General features: G+C 45.3%; 1 protein-coding gene across 1 annotated transcript in view; it reads right to left on the bottom strand.

Moving 5' to 3' along the window:
• SNX29 (sorting nexin 29) overlaps nt 1-15,762 on the bottom strand; it is a 447,929-nt gene that overhangs the window by 307,067 nt on the left and 125,100 nt on the right. The window lies entirely within an intron of this gene.

Raw genomic sequence — 15,762 nt, forward strand, 5'->3', positions numbered from 1 at the left:
GCTGATTTATGCTTTTAATAAGTGGTTCAGACAAAACCACTGTAAAAGTTTGAGACAGCTTAAGATCTTTGAAGTTAGAAACTAGATTATATCAAGGATTATTGCCAATTCTATTAAATGGGAGAATAGTGTTGTACAGTTATTTTTAAGGACTTATTTTCTAGAGCTTTATGTATAACCAATATTTACAGACAATATAATAGCTAGGATTTTCTTTGAAAAACACTAGCAAAAAAGAAAGCAGTAAGTGGCAGGAAATAGTGTAAAGAGAGTGAAAAAGTGTGGGAACATGGGATTTGTTATATTGTTCTGTCTACTTTCATATTTGTTATGAAAATGCCACAGTCAATAAATGTTAAATAAGAAAGATAAGCAGCCATAGCCCATTTGCTCAGTGGATAGAGTGTCGACCTGTGGACTGAAGGGTCCCGGGTTCGATTCCGGTCAGGGGCACATGTCCGGGTTGCTGGCTCAATTCCCAGTAGGGAGCATGCAGGAGGTGGCCAAGCAATGATTTTCTCTCATCATTGATGTCTCTGTCTCTCTCTCTCTCCTCTCTTCCTCTCTGAAATCAATAAAAATATATTTTTTTAAAAAATAAGCAAACAGATACTAAAAGTTTCACTCTATCGCTATGTGGCAGAGGGGGAAACCCATCTTAGCTTGGTTAAGGACCTCTGAGAGCCAACATCACATCCTTATTAGCAGTGAACCTGGAGGAAATCCAGGTCAAATCCTGCCTCACCCCATGGAGCCTAGTGCACCAACCGGCTAACTGACACATCTCTTGCCCAGCTGAGCAATTTCCACTTTATAGATAGAGTCAAAACAGATTTGCCTCAATCTGCACAAATGAACCAAAATCACAAGCTATAACCCCTCTGGTGACCCGGGGAAACCTCCTTCCTATGGGCTTGGGGCCTGCTGACACGGTGACCATGGTGATTACAAAGGAATGCAGGATGTGATCACTAGGCAACAACTAGCTCATTAGCTGCTCCTGGTGGTGACAACTTGCCATAGGAACCGTGTTTGTGACACAGCTTCACTCTTCAAAAGACCTACCTCTAGCAGTTTCAGATGAACAAAGGATGCACAGCTCAGGAATGAGGTGAACACCCTCAGTGAAAATACTGGTACCCGGCCAGTGTGGTTCAGGGGTTGAGCGTCAACCTATGAACATGGAGTTCCTGGTTCGATTCCTGGTCTGGGCACATGCCAGGTTTTGGGCTCAACCCCCAGTAGGGGACGTGCAGGAGGCAGAGGATCAATGACTCTCTCTCATCATTGTTTCTAACTCCCTCTCCTCTCTCTTCTTCCCTCTGAAATCAGTAAAGACATATTTAAAAAGAAAGAAAATACTGGTGCCAGCAAGGACCTAGGTTGGATCTGGTCTTCTACCTGGAGGAGCTACACAAACACTTCATTTACATCTTGTGTACCCTCAAATAGCTAGCAAGTGCTTAACATAGGGACTTGAGCCAAGGTCTTCCTGACGAAAAGCCATTCTGTTAATCATCATGGGGGACGATCTGATACACTGATGGCCACAGAACGAACTTAAGCCACCTCATCATGCCAAGTAACAGAAGAGTGAATTTTTTCCAATAAGAGTTTACTATGTGCAAGGCACTGATCATAGCCCATTATTTGTCTTCAAAAATACCTGTTCTTCCCTTCTTCTGTTTTATTTAGAGTGACCGTGTGCCCCAAAAAACAAAAAAAAAAAAAAAACACATTCCTCACTTCTCTAGTAGAGCACATTCAGGCCACTAAAATGTGAGAGAAACTGTTTTGAGTGAAGTTAGCACACACTCCTTTTTCCCTTCCCTGCTTTACCCTTCCTGCTGCCTAGAATGGCTGGGGCTCTTGCAGTTGTATTTAGCCCATGAAAGGACCTTAGAAACACACAAGCCAAACACAGCAGAGCAATAACATAGACGTAATTGACAAACACTCATTTGTTCACTCAACATATTTCTAAGCTCTATTATGTACCAGGCATTGTAATAGATCTACCACTGAACAAATGAGCAAAGGTCCCTGCCCTCAGAAGCTTATAACATAAGAGAAAACGGCAGTAATAGTGAATGTAATAAGTAATATATTAGATGACAAATGCTATTTTTTAAAAAAGAGAAAAATAAGGCAGGCTGAGAATGCAGGGGAAAGGAGGGACTGCACTATAAAATTTAACAAACAAGTGAGTGAATGAGAAGTGCAGGAAGATCTAACAGGAGGCAGTTCATTCCAGTGAAACTACTTTGGGGAAGGGAACAGCATCACAAGATGGAGAAGAGATGTGGAGACCATTGGGTTGAGTTCAACCCTAACAGCTCCTTATTCCTCATCACCAGAAATGAGAGAACTGGACTCACAGGAAGACCAGTCCACCCTAGACGATCACTTGTAAACTGCCTTTTCTATCACTTTCGCAGTGAGGGCTTGCAGCTCAGGGAGTGGTGTGCCGGGACCTCCCCTCTCCACTCCGACCTGCGCATTTCAGCTCTCAGTAAAGGCACATCTGGAGCTTCCACGTACGAGTGCATTTGAAGAAACAGTTCCGCTGCGGGAAATAAATGGTGATTGTTTGGCAGTGGCAGTGGTGTGGCGGTAGGCTGGGCATTTCACATGTCTGCGCACTGTCTCTGTTTGCCACCCAGTATGAACTCAGTGAACTTTTTTGTTTGCTCGGTGAACAAAAACTTTGCAAACTTCCAGAATCACTAGACTTGACAGTTGTCTCTCTTTACACGGCATTACTGCAGCTGCCAAGAATATCTCCCCTCCGCCGAGCTTCCTGTTGTTCCCCTCCCCAGCTCCAAAATAAGAGAAGTCGCTTGGCAGTGATGTCATCGCCCCTGTCACCGCCTGCAGGGCATTCACATGCTGGCTATATTTAAGACCCAGGCTTCGTGTTCGGTGACATGGAAATTGCCACCTTGTGAACCATCCCGGAAAAGCAAGGTTTAAAAACTTATTTTCTCCGAATAACCAGGTTACAAATTCTGCCTCCCCAGGACGTCAAGCTGAGCAACGGGCTCCAGCCCTGGGCCCAGCTAACAGCAGCTGCTAATGTCAACCATTTCTCTCAAATAACACACACCCTGACATTCACGTAGTAGCAGCATCTCTCTTCCAATTGCCCTCCCTTCCTGGGCTCCTCTGCTATCCCTCAAAGCCATTCTGTTGTATTTGCTCCTCTAGACTTCTCTACCTACTTCTCATTAGGAAAGACAGCAAATGGGGCATTAATGAATGGTAAACACATTCCCTGCCCCATGGGTATTTACTGTAACTTTTAATGAGTGTTCTATCATATTTATTGGTTTTGATCATTTTTATCTCCTCCTGCTTCTGTGCTTTGATGGGGAAAAGGATGAGCTAAAGCAATGTCTCAAACACAACCTTCTCCCTCTTCCCTTAGCAGCTGTGTATTTTTTTGCATCTTCATGAGCCACCCATGTCCATGTTTGGTGCACATTTTTCAGGAAACATCTGGCAGCAGCTACTAATGGCTCTGACGCTTAACCACTCAGTGTGGGCACGTGCTTCAAAATGCAGATGTTCGTGCAAATATACCTTGCTGCTTATTCCCTAAAAATTTCAGTTCATCAACAAAATCTGAGTCTTTGATTGGATTCTGGAATCAGAGAAAATAAACAAGCATGTGGCTTTCTCCCTTGTACACAGTTGCTTTAAGAGACGCCGCTCTATCTGTTCCTGTCCATCATTTCCATATGGAAAAATACCTAGGAAAAATATTGGTTGCAAAATGCTGAAAGGCTATGGAGGAAGTGATACGGCTCCACAGTTTATGGCATTTGAGAAGGTGCTTCCACAAATATAAGTTCAGATGGTAACACATTGGCATTTCCATTCTCCTACCTGTAGGGAACTCCCACATCTGTACTCACATAAGAAAAATCAGCTGGAAAATCATTCAGACCACAGATCCCTTCACCTTTCACAGTTGCAAAAACCAGAAGCTAAGAGGTGATGAATGATGACAGAACCGGCTCAGGCTCTAGTGGGCAGGTCCTCCAGCCTCAGCCTGGGGCCAGAACAACACACAGCGTGTGCCATTAAAGCATTCACACACTTTGCCCTGTGATCCCACTGCTGGGAACATACTGGGCAATGAAACTGGCAGAGGGAAAACGAGCTACAGACATGAGGAGAGCATTTCAACCTTTGCTACAATCTCAAAATCCAGAAGCAACCGAAACACTAACCTCTGAGGAAACTGCTAAGTAAACTGTGGTGTGCTAGTCGGCCACTAAACATGGCACCTAGTCCTGGCGGGTGGCTTGATTGGTGGGAGCATTGTTTCATACACCAAAAAGGTTGCAGGTTCAATTCCCGATTAGGGCACATGCCTAGGCTGCAGGTGTGATCTCAGGTCAAGGCGTGTACAGGAGGCAACTGATCGATGTTTTTCTCACATTGATGTTTCTCTATCTCCCTCCCTAAAATCAAAAAAACATACCCTTGAGTGAGAATTTTTTTTTTAAATGACATCAAGGTAGGCTATCAAGTGAGAACTCTTTCTTGAAAAAGATTTTGACATGAATCAAGAGCTTTTATGGAAACTCGCTCCTTCTAATATAAGAGCTCCACTTCTAGGAATCTAGAGTAAGGAAACTTACCGTGTGTGTGTGTGTGTGTGTGTGTGTGTGTGTGTGTGTGTGTGTTTTCATGGAAAAACTTCTCCTAAAAGGGGGAGCGGGAGGAATAGCTAAGGAAACCACTGTGTGAGAAACACAGACATATCTGAACAGATTTCAATGGCCATCCAAAGTGATATCCATATAAGAGAGTAACATCAGAAAAGGCTTATGATATTGCTTTTCAAAGAAGATCATCAACTTATAGATTCAGAATGATTTGGGTTATGTAATATGAATAAGTAAATGTATACATAAACTGGGATCTAGTGCCTCATAAATAATAAAACACATTAAAAATAATTGTGTCCTGGTGGTTTTCTTCTTTAAACTTTACTGTTCTTCCCATACTTGTGGGTTGTAATTTGTGCCTTACTTTTATATTACGGAAAGAAAGAAAAAAGTCTCTATATAGACATAATTTGAAATCTACATATAAATGCAAGAAAACATAATATACCCCTAGCCAGCCGAGCTGGTTTTGCTCAGTGGATAGAGCATTGGCCTGTGGACTGAAGGGTCCCGGGTTCGATTCTGGTCAAGGGCACATTCCCGGGTTGCAGGCTCAATCTCCAGTGGGGGGCATGCAGGAGGTGGCCGATCAATGATTCTCTCTCATCATTGATGTCTCTATCTCTCTCTACCACTCCCTTCCTCTCTGAAATCAATAAAAATAAATTTAATTTTTTTAAAAAGAAAACAAAATAATTGAATAAAAATTGCAGGTACACACTCATGGTTCTGTAACTATGCAAAAATTGTAGTTAAATGGACTAACAGTGGAAATAATCATCATGCTAGGGTTGTGAGATTTGGGGCTCTTTTCTCCACTTCAGATTATTACATTGGTTTTACAACTTAAAGGTAATAGTTTAAAACATGAAAACAAGAGCTTTCTTGAGAAATCTCCAGCTGGCCAATCATGGCAGAGCTCTGTCCTCAAAGCCCACTTGTGTGCACCTTAACCTGAATGTATTCAGCTAAGTGTTGGGTGAGCAAAGCCAGGTGCAGGACAATGTGCTGGTGCTGAAAGCTCACATACTGATCCTTTGAAACCCACCAAATGCAAGCCTACATGTTGTTTACAGTCCACTTAAAAATAAAGTAGAAAATAAAAATGACAAGTGTTAATAGTGCTCGTTCTTGTACTGGGTCACAGCACTTTTCATATTTTTCAAACAAACCAACAAGCAAACACTAACTCCCAACTCAGTTCTGAGATAAACATCACAAGTACCTTCACCTAAGAGCCCCAGGGATCTCGAAAAATTGAACTTACCCTTTCGGATCATTATTCGCATTCTGTTTGAGCCCTTGCTACTCCAATGTGGTCTAGGAAGCAGCAAGCGTCAGCATCACTCTGGAACTAGAGATACCTACCAGGCCCCTCCCAGACCTGCAGAAACAGAGTCTGAAGTCGACCAGGATCCCAGGTGCGCTTGAGAAGTGCTGCACTAAACCACCAGTTGTCAACCTTGGTGCACACTGGAATTACCTGAGCATGTGGGTCTCACCACAGATTCTGATCTAATTGGTCTGGAGGGCAGCCTGGACATAGTTTTTAAAAGCTCCCCTGGTGTCTGTAATGTATAGCAAAGCCTAAGCAAGGCTTTTAGTTCTTCAACCCAGAAAACTCTTTGTTAGAAAGTTAGTTACATCTGAGCAATAGCAGGCTAGATGAACTCCAGAAAATGAGTCTTTGCAGCCCTGAATAGAAGAATAATTTACTTCCACAAAACGAATAATAATCATGGCAGGCTTTTACTAAGCACTTACTCGGGCACTCACTGTGCATAGCACTTTGCATGCACCAGCTCTTGCATGCATCTATAAAGGAGAGACTATTATTATCCCAGTTTTCTAGACAAGAAACATTAGGCAGAAAAGGACCATCGGACACCACACAACCAGAAGGAGCACGTGTGTGATCCTCAGAGAGAGTGCCTCCTTAAACTTTGCACCCTCAGGCCTCACTCACCTTTCCCCACGTCCCATCCTTGAGTAGGGCTCAAGTCCAAGGCTTGCCCCACACCATTACACTACACTTCCTTTAACAATGGCCACCTCAACTGGAGCATAAGGAATTGTCAGTCAAAAGGTTAAAATCTGTGTTTATACATCCCTCTCTTGACTTTCAACACCTAGAAATTAGAGTCAGCTGCATCCTGTTTATCTCTTTTATAGGTTTAATATGAAATAGATATTTGATGAGTCAATGAATAAATGAGTATTAACTAACCATCTGTCTTCACTCAATTTTGGTAGCATGAGACTTCAGGAAACCTCTGAAGCCATCTTGTCTCCTGCCCTGCCACATGTGTCTAGCACTCATTCTAGGTCCACCCCATGTACTCAATTCTCCTTGGCTGCTCTGGTGTAAGTCATTCAAGACCCATCAGCTGCTGGCAGGATGTGCTAGACAATGATGAAGAGCACAACTCACTCAGCGATGAGACTCTGCCAAGCGAGAGAGCCAGCCACCTGCAGGGAGCAAGCTTCATGCCCAAGGGTAAGTAAGAGACTGGAGAACCAGAGTGGGCTGGGATGCACGGTAGGAGTTCAACAGGTAATACAATGGGGTCAGGGTTCAGTCTCTAGCTAGAAACTCTAAAAGAGTGAGGCAACTGAAAAGGGGCCATGCCCGGCCAGTGTGCTCAGCCGGCTGAGTATCATTCCATGCACCAAGAGGTTGCCAGTTCGATTCCCAGTCAGGGCACACGCCCGGGGTTGCAGGTCTGATCCCTAGTAGGGGCCTGCAGGAGGCACCAACCCCATGTTTCTCTCTCATCGATGTTTCCATCTCTCTCTCCCTCTCCCTTCCTCTCTCTCTCTCTCTCTTAAAAAAAAAAATCAATAAAACACTTTTTTTTTTAAATGTGATGAGGAGACGAGCCCACTCAGGGAACATCTGCTGCCATTGCCTACCCAGCACTGTCTGATGGCAGGAACCCGATTTTCCTCTTGAGGGAAGGAGTCTGTCCCTGTCGTCAGTGAGGAAAAGTCAGCCGCCCCCTGGCTCCAGGGGGGCATTGGCCCAGGCCACACAGCAAGAATAACACATCCCACTGGGGAAATGAGAGTGAATCCAAGACTCCCGGGAGCATTCGGGGAGAAGCGCTCTCCTTCCCCAGGGGTTGCCACGCTGACGGGACTTATGCCTGGAGCTGCTGGGGCCTCTGGTCATCACAAGAGAAGAGCAGGCCTAACAAGGAAGCTGCCACCAAGGGACAGAGAGGGGAGGCGTGGAATGACACGGGTCCTGCCTGCCCCCCTGAACCCCCAGATCCAGCTGGGTAGATAGCTAGGTCTTCTCCTAAACTTTTAGGTTACATGAGCCAATCAACCACACTTCTCCATGAGCCAGTTTAGGTGGGCTTCCGTCACCTGCTACTACTAGTTCTCACTATCTAACTACACTACGTGGTAAGAATTAAATGCATGGCTGCAGGATTTGCAGAAGGCTCCAATTCCCCAAAAGTGACCAGAATCTAGTCTTAGGGCAGGTGATGACCATTAGCAGGTCCAAAGCTAAGGTCACTGCTACTGTATTGCGCTAAGAGAAGAAGAGCCATCGAGATGCTGAAAAAACTAGCAGTCCCCAAAATGAGACTCAGACCAAGTGAATGTCACTGCCCCATGGTCCATCGGCTCCTTCATTTCACCAATATTGCAGAGCACCTGCTGTGGCCGGGCAGTGCGTTAGTCACAAGGGAAACAAACAAGGTGAACACAAAAGCATGGTCTCTGCCCTTGTGGAGTTTAGTCTGAAAGGAAAGACAATACACTCAAAGCTGCCAATATTACTACAGTGGAACCTCGTTTCTGGAACACCTCCCATCTCAAACAACTCGCTTCTCAACCTGACAACCCTTCCACACTGATACCTGTCTGATCAGTTACGCAACTCTCAGGTGACAGAAAAGAATGCACGAATATGAGTCAGTTTGCCACTGTTAAAATCTCAGGATATTATGTTGTGAATATTTCCATGGGTTTTTTTTTGCTTTTGTTGCTGCTTATTGCAAATTTTCGCAAATTTTCATTTTTTACTGTACATTGTCTTTCCTTTTTGCTAAATTTACATTTCATGTCCTTTTTGTTTTTTAAAGGTGTTTCTTTATAAACAATAGACATGTACTGTATATAAGAAAAGTTAAAACAGGGAATTACTTGGGGGTCTGGAAAGGATTAATTCAATTTACATTATTTCTAATGAAAAAAAATGATTCGGTTTCGAACAGACTCCCAGAATAAATTAAGTTTGAGAAACCAGGTTCCACTGTACTGTGGAGGGATACTAGGTCCCATGGAAGGACAGCAGAGGGGGACCTGACCTACACCATGGCCAGGCAGGAGATGATGGGCACAGCCTTCTGTATCCAGGAGTGCTCAGGATGTAACAGGAAACAGAAAATCCAACTCAAAATGGCATAAATAGCAAGGGGGATTTACTGGTCCATGTAAGTGGGAAATATGGCTTCAAGGGAAGACTGATTCAGCAGCATGTGGATGTCATCAAACCCAGGTCCCTCACCCCATCCCTCTCCGTCCCATGCTGCAGCATCAGCTCACCTCAAGGCTGTCTCCCTCATGGTGGTAAAATGAATAAAGCAGGTCCAGCCTTTACACCCTCACAGCTTTGGTCCAGAAAATGAAGCCATCCCAGACACCCACAACCAAGGGACCCTCTTCCTCTAAAGTCCCAGCAAACCTCCAACCAGGTCTCCCTGGCCTGAACTAGACCACGTGCCCACTGTCTGAAGCGAGTCCAATGACCACACCTAGCTGAACCAATCACTGTGGAAAGGAGGCAGAATTATCTTGACCAAATTAGACAAGATAGGGCTGAACCTCAGAGCTCGGGAGACTTCAACCCCCACCACCAACCAAGAAAAAAGAAAAAAAAATCAAGCCATGGCGGGTCCTCCAGTGCGAGAGAAATGTGGAGGGGCTCTCAGAAAGACAGCAGTGTCCACCACAGCAACTCCTCTTCCAGCGAAAGAGCCTGCTCTTCCTCCCCAGCTCTCTGTCCACAAACCTGGGCTTTCTGAATCAGGCAAGACAGCAGATGTTAATTTTCTCAAAGACACAGAGATAAAAAGTGGGCCTTCTTTCTGCTCTCCACTCAACCTGAGAGCAAAAGTTTCATTTTGTTTTATACAACAACAAAATGAACAGGTTTGAGGTATTCCTCCGGAGCACATTTCTTTTACCAGACAGAACTGAACAATGGGGACTTCTTTTAAAAACCCGGCAAACCTCCCTTCTCCAGGCTCCTGTGCAGCACTGCCACCTTGGCGTTGAGCCTTCCCGAGCCGTTTCCACTGCTCACCAGCACTAACACAGGGATGGTACATGCTTCCCACCGCTCCCTCTCCCCATGTCCACGGCAGACATTGCTAATCAATAGCTGCACTTCTTGCTGAGCCCAGATGAGACCCCAGAACCCCCACAGCCGCTCTCGCCTTCGTTGGCAGCAGGATGAAGCCTACCAGTTCTCCCGGCGGAGCATGCATTACATCAGGGGAGCTGGCAGGGGAAAGGCCCAGGCTCTCGGTTCCAAAGGCCCCCTAACCCAGGACAGGCTCAGATTCCAAGCCCATGTTTGACTTTCTCAACTCTGACCATTCACTTCTTGTGATAAAAAAAGAAACATAATCTATGTCAATAGATGGACACTGGAGAAATTTACTGTCCTTTTTCACAGAAGGCATATCCTTCATATTTCTCTAATAAATTTTTTAAAGGCAGAGACTGAGCTTTAGGGCAGACACTGAGATTTAAAGCCTTCATAGAAAGCCAATAAAGGCATCCCAGGGGGCTGGACAGAGTGATGTATGCTGGGCTTCTAGGACCCTTGGTCCAGCTTTCCCTTACCACTGTGCAGCATGGTTCTGTCGCACATGCAGGACACTGTCACAGCAATCACTGCTCAGCAGCCCAACAGGGAAACATAAACAAAGGGACACATGCTGGGCAGGCAGGGCTAGAAAAATACACCAGGAGGAGCTGAGGTCAGATGAAGGCCAGTGGCAACAAGTTCCAACATGCTTGTTGCAGCGGGAAGCTGGGACAGGAAAGAACCCACAAATCTGGCCTAGCCTCCACATCCCGAGGCACCCATGGGCAAGGCAGCGGCTAAGAAGGAAGCAGGGGCCTTCCTCTGAGCATTCATGACAGACCCAAGCTGCACTGACTGCTTGAGAGCATCAGCGCATGTAATCTTCCACACAATCCTCCGAGGAAGCATAACCGGCATGATGTATCTGCCCACCTGGGGACCTGGCGAGGCCATTAACCATGCCTTCTGCTCCCTCCTGGCAACAACATGCCCAGTGAAGAGCCTCCCTAAATGCTATAGAAGGTGTCAGGAGAAAGGGGTCTCTTCTCTGTGGATCCTGCATGAGGCTTGGTGCCAGCAAAGGCCATCTTTGCAGCTGTGTGCAGAGGCCCCACCCAAGAAGGAGACAATACCTAGAGGGCCAATACCTAGAGGGGGGGAAGGAGACCAAGACCTCACAGAGCACCTGGGTCCAGCGACACCTGAAGAGAGATCAGTTAGTTACAGCAACACAAAATTCCCCTGCTGACCTAAGCTAAACTGGTTTGGGTTTCCACTGCCAAAAGCATATTAATATTAGTTAAGACTATTATGTCAGGACACAGGTGCACAGCATCCTTACATGAAGTTTGGAATGGGCCATGCCACCCACTTCCTCTTATATTTTTAAACAGACAAAGACCCAGAGGCTCAGACGGGGAAAGGGAATAGCTCTGGTCACACAACTGACAACATGTTCTTGCTAGTGCACCAGTGTGACAAAGAATGACAGTAAGGCTGGTCCCAGCATGAGAGACAGGAAGGAAAGGCCTTGAGCAGGGCTCTGTCACACAACCCAGGGGGGTGTTCACATCCGTGATGAGTCACAACAAACTGCAAGTCTCTCTGGGAAGGTGGCAGGTTGACTGTTGAGGGAGCACAGAGAAAACACCACTTGCTCCAATCCCCTAACATCCCAACTAGAAAGTCTCGTCAGTCAGGACTCCGGATACAAAAGAGAGGAGACCAGTGATGAACTGGTTCAAGTCACAAAAGGAACTTATTGGCTCACATAACTGCCAGGTCCAGAGGGAAAAATAGCTTCAGGAATGACTGGATCCAGGAGCTCAAATCAGGACCTGTGGGTTTCTCTCTCCATCTATCCCTCTATTTCTCCACTGTGTTGTCACCATGGGGAGGTCAGCATCTTCCCACACAGTAGCAGACAGCTGCCAACAGCTCCTGGCTTACTCCACATCCCCTCAAGAATGCTGTAATCCGCTCATTGGATCAGCCTGGCCGCAGGCCCTTCTTTAACCCGATCATGATGGCCAAGGGATGGGACAAGCTGACCGTCCGGGCCTGGATCATCTGGCCTGCTCTGGAACCCGGGGCAGGCAGTGGTAGAGTCGGTTGCACCAAACTACATGTGCAGAACGGGGATGAGGAAGAACCGGCCAGGAGAGATTGGGGTAGCGTCTGTCCCAAGGCGAAACAGAAGCATGGTGGATGTGGGAGGTAACCTCCAAGATGGCACCAATGAACCCACCCCACCCCTAACCTCTTGGCACGCACACTCATGTGGAGACTCTCCCACATGAAAAGGTTGATCTGTGTGACAATGGAATGCAGCAGACGTAATCGTGTCTCATTTCCAAGACCAGGTTATAAAGGAAACAGTGGCTACCATGTCAGGTGTATTCTCTAGCTCGTGTTACCCAAGAAGCCAGCTGCTGTGTTGTGATCAGCCACGTAGAGAAAGCCTACAAGGCAGGGAGCTGAGCTCCTGGCAACAGCCACACGAGTGAGCTTAAAAGTGGCCCCTCCAGCCCTAACTGGCATTGCTCAGTGGTTAAGAGTGTCTGCCTAGCACCAGAGTGTCACGGGTTCGATTCCGAGGCAACCAATAGATCCAGTCTTTCCTGAAGCTATTTTTCCTCTGGGCTTTTCAGTTATGTGAGCCAATAAATTCCTTTTGTAACTTGAGCCAGTTTGTTATTGGTCTCCTCTCATTTGTTTAGATGTCTCCCTCATATCGATGCTTCTCTCTCCTCTCTCACTCTCTCCCTTTCCTACCTCCTTTCCACTCTCTGAAAATCAATGAAAAAAATATCCTCACTCCTCGGCTGAAGATTAAGAAGAATAAAAATTTAAAAGTGGCCCGTCCAGCCCCAGCCAACTTTGCAGGTGACTACAGCTCTAGCCAACAGCTTGACTGCAACTTTGTGAGGAACTTAGAGCCAGGACCACCCAGCTGAGCCATCCCAGATTCCCAACTCACAGAAATCCTGGAGGATCATATATGTTTGTTGTTTTAAGGTGCATGTTTAGAGATATTTTGTTTCACAGCAAGAGATAACTGATACAATAAACAGAAAGAAAAAAATGTCTCTGCAGTAATGCACAACCCCATTCACTTGCTTCTCTCAAAGGTACCTCTCATGTCAACGTGTGCCTTCTCTCTGTGATCACCTGACTCATAGCCTGAGTTCTCTTCATTCAGTGGGAAACATGGCCATCGATTACTCAAGAAGCAAGGCTTACCCACCCTGAGCTGCCACCGATTGTAACGCCACTGCCTCAGAAACCAGCAGCTGCTTGGGACACACAAGCACTGGCTGGTTATATTGCCCCAATCATGGTTGAGCCATGACAGCACAAAAGGAAAGGCGTTAATTCTGAGCGAAAAGAGATGTGTAATAAAATGATGAATTTGTTCAGGGATGTTTTAGTTTTACAATTAGCATAGATTCAGAACCAGTAAAACACTCATACACACAAACACACTCTTAGAATATATGTTATTTCATTTTTTTATGTCTGAAATAGCCTAGTACTTAATTCTTTCTGCACCACTGCTGTTAAAATATAACTTTTGATGTGGCAGGGTTTCTTAGTAATATAATTACCATACTGAAGAAAAATGATAATGATAGTTAACATTTATTGAGCATTTATGAAGCACATTTATTGAACTGACATATGGTCTCTCATTTTATTGTGCAACAACCCTAGTAAGTGGAGAGCTTTCTTATCCTCAATTTAAAACTAAGGAAATAGAGACATTAAGTAACTTGCTCAAGGTCATACAACTAATCAGCATTAGAGCCATAATCAGACCCCCACAGTCCAATGCCAGAATCCTCGCCACCAATCACTAGGCTAAACCACTGGCATTATGATACCTGCCACCTGAACACATGTGACCTGAGAACAGGGTGCCCCAGTGCTCACACAGCCCTGGCCCAGCCTCACTGCCCCACCCGGCCCCCACCTGAGAACACTGACAGCTGCTCCTTCTGTAGCAAGAAGAAAGCTTGACATGTGAACTGTGCCTGGAACATGTCAGCAGCTGGATTTTTCAAAACATACACATCCAGCCTCCCTGTTTGCTTTTTTTCCTTTTTTTTTTTTTCCTGAAGTATTTGCCTATTTTACAAATGTTCCTTCTACCTGCAAACTGTGAACCTTCAGGTACCTTAAACTCTTGGCTCCCCATTGTTTAAATGAGGAGACTTCAGGTCATAACACTACTTAGTTAAGAAAAATGTTTCTACTCCATTGCTGGGAAAAATTTTCCTAAGGATTATCACAGGCTAACATACACTTCCTGTAAAATACGCTCGCAACAGCTCGCTGGTGTTCAGAACCTTATGTACTTCCACACAAGGTCCTCCCATGTGGGTAGCTTAGCCTCGCCAAGTTATAAATGGGGAAGTGCACACTTGTGAAGGTTAAGCAGTTCACCCAGAAACTTGCCATCTTCACACAATGGAGCTGACTCTGAACAAAATCCAAAGTGGCAGGGAATATAAGTCTGTCTTTCTCTGATGAATCAAAACCGCTCTCTACGGACTGCAGCCTGTACTGTGAGCAAACACCATTCCACCACAGAATCCTGCAGGGCCAGATGAAATGGTGGCCCAGCTGACAAAATGCCAAATTAGGCATTTGCCGTAGTCATTTAACTGTCTCTGATGCTCTTGAGGTGTCATTTTAAAATGTAGAGAAAGGAGAAAAGTTCAAATTAAATTTAAATATGGGACCAAGGTGCCAACTTTCGATTCCACATACATAACAATTACATTAGTGCCACTCGCCCTGACAGCACAGGGATGATAAATGCTGCTGCTGCAAGTTTACTTAACTCCCGACTCCCTCGCATGTCCACAAGACATACTTATCTCCTGGTCTTATTTTAAAGTAGTTTTACATTCACAACCAATAAATTGTTTATCTCACCTAAAATGGGGGGGGGGGGGGGTACTGGAACCACTCAAATGTCTAGCAAATGCTTATTTAATATGACATTAATTCAGTGAAATGCTACATCAGAAACAGTTAACCTGAAGCTTCAGTGGGGGAGAGAGGCAAACTAAGCATGACAGGCTATAGATGTTAAATACATCCATAAAAATATCTTTCCATGTGAACAAATTCCGTAGAGATGCATGGTTTTATGGGAGCTGGGATTTGGGGAGGTTCCCCGTATAGTTTTCTTAATAAGATATAAATAAAGTCATAGAAAAACAAAATGGCTCTTAAATAAGAACAGGCTCAGCCATACTCTTAATTAGGGCAATGCAAATGAAAAATAGTCCGCCAGCGCCATGTTTCACCTGCAGTGCTATCAAAGGCCCAGAGGCTGGAGCCGAGCCCTGTGGGCTGCTCAGTCACGCCCGCTCCCTGCTGCTGTGGAGCGTAAGCTGGCTGAGCCTCCATGGAGGGCAAGTTGAGGATGTCTCCCCTGAGAAAAGCACAGAACTCTGACCCTGCTATTCTACTTCCATAAATTGTCCAACAAATATAGTCATGGAGGAGCAAAATAACAAACACAAAGGTTACTCGAAGCAACATTAGAAGTAGCAAAAGACTGGAAACCAGAAAAAAAAAAGACTTGAAACCACATTAAAGCTGGCTGTTGGCATACTGGTCAAATGAATGCTGGTGCAGTCAGACAATGACATATGAGTTACTAAAGATGGCAGCCTGTGCACAACACAGAACCGTCTCCATGATGTAGAGTGAGTGTGTGTTAGACACGCCACCACCGTG

Source organism: Myotis nattereri (assembly GCF_964212035.1).
Source record: "Myotis nattereri genome assembly, chromosome: 4".
Classification (NCBI taxonomy): domain Eukaryota; kingdom Metazoa; phylum Chordata; class Mammalia; order Chiroptera; family Vespertilionidae; genus Myotis; species Myotis nattereri.